At 35.3% G+C, this 6,684-nt stretch overlaps 1 non-coding gene across 1 annotated transcript; it reads right to left on the bottom strand.

Annotated features, from left to right (window-relative positions):
- Positions 1-5,715: 5,715 nt before the first annotated feature.
- Positions 5,716-5,822, bottom strand: LOC131176402 (small nucleolar RNA R71). Its single transcript, XR_009146494.1, has one exon. It is a non-coding gene; the product is annotated as a small nucleolar RNA R71 (small nucleolar RNA).
- Positions 5,823-6,684: the final 862 nt, after the last annotated feature.

Below are 6,684 nucleotides of genomic sequence, written 5' to 3'. Positions count from 1 at the left end.
TCCAACAAAAACAAGAAGAAAAAGAAAATCTCACTTTTCTTATCTTTTTATCTTGTATTTATATGCAAGAGACAAAATAGTTTAATAGTGTGCCACATATCACTTTTTCTTGTTTTAAGGGTAAAGCTAAGATTAAATCTTAATAAAGTTGTCTTCCATCACATGGAAGACAAATGGCTTACACACATGAGTGCCACATGTCACCATCTCATGGTGCATCATGTCACCAAGTAAAATTACCATTTTGCCCTTATATGCATTTTTGAGTTCTCAACTCACAATTGTAATTTCTCCCTCAAATTAATTTATATCATATATAAACTAACTTATTAATTAATCTCCATTAATTAATTTCACCATTAAATTTATATTAAATTCTTTAAATATAAATCTAATTTATATTACACATCTAATATCTAAGATTTGGTTTCAAGTCATGCTAGGGACTTTGCAATCTTATTACAAACTAAATCTAATTAATTAATTAATTAATTAAACTCTTTAATTAATCAATTAAATCATAATTAACTTGGTAGTAAACTTGTGTTGGTGTGTGACTTACTAGGCTCATTACTAACTAGTAATGAGAAATGATATTAACTCTTAATATCATTGGAACTCCTCTAAACCACAAATGATTTCCTCAAATTATTTTAGACATCTCATAGACCATGGTTAACACTTAGCATAGCATGCCATGGCCACCCAATTAGCAATAAGAAATATCTTAAATTGAATCTTTAATCATACATCACCATGCACTAAAATCCTTTCGTATTATGTCCCAATCCCATTAAGGGTCATGGTTGAGTCAAACCCCTTATCATGGAATCTTATGCACTCATTTGAAATCTAATTCTCGACATATAAGACTTTACCATCAAGAAATACCTTTCTTGACAAAGTCATCTGTCCTGGCTAGGAACTTAATCTTGTCAATTACAACTCAAATCCGCATAGGACTTTTAACCTTATTTACTCAAGGCTACGGATCCCCTCTTGACTAAACACCTATCTCAACACATAACTAATCTCAGCCAACACACATCAGAATATCTATACACAGCATAGATATGTAAGTGGTATCAAACTCAAATCACCCATATAAGAGACAACCGTTTCATCTCAGGTTTGAGGATTATATGCCCTAGTATGACACAGATAACATTTTATTGACTTGAGTAAGTGCCATGTTCATGTTATCTGTGCGTCATATGTTCGACCTACTCATCTCATAAGTGTCCACTGTATTTATCCCGATTTCTCATATCAGATGGCATGTGACTCACCATTCCATATATATCAGTATCTCATACTGATCAATGGAGATAAAAAGAGGTGACAGCTCTTTGGATATAATGTGCCCACCAAAATATCCCTTAACTGTGAACTCTGATTTGTAGCAAATGTCCCATATATTCTGTCACTCATATTCTTATCTCATAAGAATAAAAAATATAACATATTGCTAATGAACAATTTCAAATAAATATGTATTATACATACGCAACATTTAAATGAAATATTTATTACCATTAATATATTTATAATGTTATTTACAAGTTACAAGATTAATGCATGCTCTAGGGCAAACATAACTAACATTCTCCCACTTGGCCTAAAGCCATTCACTACAGTATCTAAGACCCATCTTCTCAAGATGTCTGTCTAACTATTGCTGTGTCATGGCCTTAGTCAGTGGATCAGCCAATTTATCAACTAAAGCTACTTTCTGCATGGTGATGTCACCTCTTCCAACTATTTCTCTGATAATATGAAATTGCTGCTCTATGTGTTTGGATCGCTATTGAGACCTTGGCTCCTTTGCCTGTGCAATGGCCCCATTGTTGTCATAGGAGAGAGGAACTGTTGACTCAATGGAAGGAACCACTTCTAGTTCTAAAATGAACTTCTTGATCTAAACAGCCTCTTTTGTAGCATTGCATGCAGCAACATACTCGGCTTTAGTTGTGGAGTCTGCTGTAGTTGTCTGTTTAGAACCCTTCCAACAGACAATGCCTCTGTTACACAAAAATACAAACCCTGAGATAGACTTTCTGTCATCAATGTCTGATTAGAAATTAGAGTCTGTAAATCCTTCCAGTTAAAGTTCACCTCCTCCATATGTCAAGAATAAATCCTTAGTCCTTCTCGAGTACTTAAGGATATTCTTGACAGCTATCCAATGTTCTAAACCTGGATTGGATTGAAACCTGCTAGCACGCTAACAGCGTAGGCAATATCAGGCCTAGTACACAGCATGGCATACATTAGGCTTCTTATAGTTGAAGCATAAAGAATCTTGGCCATCTTTTCCCTTTCTTTAGGAGTCTTGGGAGACTTTTCCTTAGAAAGGTGAATTCCATGTCTAACTGATAACAATCCTCTCTTGGAATCAAATATGTTGAACCTCTTCAACACCCTTTCCAAGTAAAGCCTTTGGGACAAACCTATTATTCTTTTCAGTTTATCTCTATAGATCCAAATTCCTATAATATAGGTAGCTTCCCCAAGGCCTTTCATAAAGAAAGTACTTGACAACTAGGTTTCTATAGATGTTAGCATACCAATATCATCGCCTATTAATAATATATCATCCACATATAACATTAGAAAGGTAATCATACTCCCACTAGTCTTTTTATACACACATGGTTCATCATGTTTTGAATAAAATTGAAAGATTTAACGGCTTCATCAAAATGTTTATTCCAGCTTCTAGAAGCTTGCTTAAAACCATAAATGGATCTCTTAAGCTTGCACACCTTGGAACCTTCTTTGGATTCAAAACCCTTGGGTTGTCCCATGTATATGTTTTCCTTAATAACACCATTGAGAAAAGCAGTTTTGACATCCATTTTCCAAACCTCATAGTCATAGTGTGCTACAATAGCTAGAAGAATCCTTATGGATTTGAGCATGGCCACGGGAGAGAATGTTTCTTCATAATTAATTCCTTCCCTTTGGCAAAACCCTTTTGCTACAAGCCTAGCTTTGAAGGTCTCTACCTTCCCATTAGGACCAATCTTTCTCTTGAAAACTCATTTATATCCTAAGGGTACAATACCCTCACGTGGGTTTACAAGATCCCAGACTTGATTCTTATGCATGGAATCCATTTCAGATTTCATGGCTTCTAGCCATTTTGAAGAATCTATATCTGATATAGCTTCTTCATAACTAGTAGGATCGTCTCCATGATCAACTTCTTCATGTATAAACAACTCTTGTTCATTCTCATGAAGAAATCCATATCTCTCTGGTGGATGAGATATTCTACTAGATTTGCAAAGAATCGATGTTGTGGATGTATTATTTATAGGCATGGGCTCTCCCACTGGATCAATATCCATGGGTGTAGGTTGTTGGTCATTAATAAGTGCATAATTTATTAATTTTAATCCCTTCACTTTTAGTGCTTCTAGGGTATCTTTATGCCTAATTTAGTTAATTAAAGTACAATTATCTATTAGGCATATGTTTAGAGAGTTATTAAAATAACTGTGTTAAATCGAGAAATTTTTGGCATTTACATTAATTTGACTTGCTGTATTTTTCAGGGTTTTGGTGAAGTCCCAGAGCATAGAAGTATGGAAGGAAGCTTGGAAAAGTCAAAGGATTGATAAGCATTGTTGATACAAAGTAAACGGGTCGTGTAAGCACAACCATGGACCCGTGTAACATTCTGCCAAAAGAAATCCAGAGAACCGAGGAAGAAACAAAGTACACAGGCCGTGTAACTTGACCCGTGTAAATCCTGGAGACCCGTGTAACCTTCTGTGCCAATACAAGACATACCCACTCAGCTCCAGTAAGTTACACGGCCCTGGGCCGTGTAGTGATACACGGGCCTTGTATCCGTTGATAATCAGTTTCCTGATTTTGCTCTAGTTGCAGTTTTTGACAGAGAGAAAGACTCTTAAACCTAACCCTAGGCCATTTATTATATATAGAAGAGGCAGTAGCAGACTCAAGGGGAAGACTTTTGTTCTCCATTCACATTTTAGATTTCTTCAATTTTCTTCTTTAATTTTCTGTAAGCCATAAACATGAGTGGCTAAGTTTTTAATTCAATTCAAGGAATTCAAGTTCTTTTGCATGATTTGTGAGGCTAGATTCTTAATTTAATTTATGTCTTTTGAATATCTATTGTTTTCTGATTTCATTGTCTTTGATCTATTGAATGATTTGCTAAAAAGGCCTATTAGTTAATTGTTTAATGTGATCAATTACTAGTTCATCTTCATAATCCGTAATTGTTGTGTAAGATTGAACATGAGTAGCAATTAGGTTTTATTGATTATAATCCTAGTTTTTGATAATAACCTAAGGAAACAATAGGTGAATTAAATGATTTATGCTTCATAAATTATTATTCAACTTAACTACTTCCTATTCTTAAAGCAGTTATTAATTTGATGAGGATTGCTTAATACCAATTCAGTTAATAATTGGAGTCAACAAGAGTGTTGGGCTCGAATTGATGAGTATAGGAAAGTTAGGGATTTTACCTCGCTTTTTGGTAAATCTACGTTAAGTATTCAATAAGAGATAATTGTATTGCTTTTGTCTATGATCGAATCAATGCATTATAATGCGAATTACCTTAGACTTAAGTTTGTTTAATTTGAGAGTTTCATATTAAATTTTAGTTCTTAATTTTCGATTCTTTATTTCTTCTTTGGATTGCGAATTACCCCCCTCCCCCAAACTTTGTTTCTTTTTCCATTACACAAGTGCATGAAATTTAATTATTTAGTCTCTAGGGTTTGACCTGGATTTACCACTTACTGCAAAAAATATTTCACAATTGATGATTTCAGTTAATTTAATTTCTAGTGGATTCTACAGCCATCAATAATTTTGGTGCCGTTGCCGGGGACTGAAATTTATTGGATTTCTTATTTTTAGTGTTAGGATATTCTGTTATTAATTTTATTTGTGAGTTGTTGCTGTTTTCAGGTTTTGAAAAAAAGAAAAAAAAATTATGATGTTACTATTCATCAAGAATTTTGGTTGAATTTGGAGGGTGACCCACCTATTTTGAAGGAAACGATGTTCTAATCAAAACCAATATAAGATTCCTTAGCCCCACCCTCGTGAGGCCAAATTCCATTGTTTTCTAGGGTTTTGAGGCATTTTTCTGTTTTTACTTTGATTTTTTTTTTTGTATATGACAAGAACTTCTCAATCTGGTGAGTTGATCTTTGATCCAGAAGTAGAAAAAATAGCTAAACAGTTGAGAAAATTGGCTAAGCAAGCTAAGCAGAATCCGAGTACATCTAAAGGAGTCCAATCTCCAAGGGAGTTAAGTTTGGATCATATTTGGATTCAAATTTCAAAAACAAAACCATGTCTGCTAGGACTTTGAAAGAGTTGGCTACTCCTGATCTAAACCAACAATCTTTGTGTATTCAATACCCTACTTTAAATGTTGCTTTTGAGTTAAAATCTGGACTAATCCATTTGTTGCCTAAGTCTCATGGTCTTGCAAGTGAGGATCCACATAAGCATTTGAAGGAATTTCATGTTGTGCGTTCCAGCATGAAACCTCAAGGAGTTTCTGAGGACTAGATCAAGCTTCGAGCTTTCCCTTTCTCACTGGAAGACACAGCTATGGATTGGTTATATTACCTTCCTTCTGGATCTGTTAACTCATGGAATGGGATGAAGCTGATATTTCTGGAGAAGTATTTTCCTGCTTCCCGTGCTATCAACATAAGAAAAGAAATTTGTGGCATCCAGCAGTACAATGGAGAGAGCTTGTATGAGTATGGGGAACAATTTAAGAAGCTGTGTGCAAGCTGTCCCCATCATCAAATAAGTGAGTAGCTTTTGATTTAGTATTTCTATGAGGGACTTCTACCAATGGATCGCAGTATGATAGATGCTGCTAGTGGAGGAGCTTTAGTTGACAAGACACCAGAAGAGGTAAGGAGGCTGATTGCTAACATGGCAGTAAATTCTCAGTAGTTTGGTATGAGAATGGATCACACACCTATGAAGGTTAATGAGGTAAGTATCTAACCTTGAGAAACATATTTCTGATTTAACTTCTTTGGTGAGGCAATTGGCTGTAGGGAGCTATTAAGGTGTGTGGAATTTGTTCGGGTTCGGGTCATGCTACTGACATGTGTCCTGCATTACAAGAGGATGAATCAATGCAACATGCTAATGTAGTAGGACATTATAGACAGCCACAACACAGGTATGATCCTTATTCTAATACTTATAATCTAGGATGGCGAGATCATCCCAATTTGAGTTATGGGAATTAACCAGTGCAAAACTGATACCAGCAACAAAGACCACAAGTGAATCAACCACCTCCACCTCCCTCAAATCAAGGTATGTCACTTGATGAAATTGTTAAAACTTTGGCTAACAATACACAACAGTTTCAAAAGGAGACCAGAAATAGCATTCAAAACATACAGAGGTAGATTGGTCATTTAGCCTCATCTGTGAGTAAGCTGGAAGCTCAAGGTTCTGGAAAGCTTCCATCACAAACAGTCATGAACCCCAGAGAAAATGCCAGTGATATAATGTTGCGAAGTGGGAAAGAAGTTGATAACCAGACTCCACATGAGCCAATGAAAAAGAAAAAGCAAGGAGCAAAAGAGTCTAAAGTTTCTGAAGTTGAGGTAAATACTGAACCTAAACTGAATAAGGTTAATAATTCTA

This window comes from Hevea brasiliensis, unplaced genomic scaffold, assembly GCF_030052815.1.
Source record: "Hevea brasiliensis isolate MT/VB/25A 57/8 unplaced genomic scaffold, ASM3005281v1 Scaf1, whole genome shotgun sequence".
Taxonomy (NCBI): Eukaryota; Viridiplantae; Streptophyta; class Magnoliopsida; order Malpighiales; family Euphorbiaceae; genus Hevea; species Hevea brasiliensis.
Note: the sequence above shows the minus strand (reverse complement) of the source record. Positions and strands in the feature narration are given on the sequence as shown.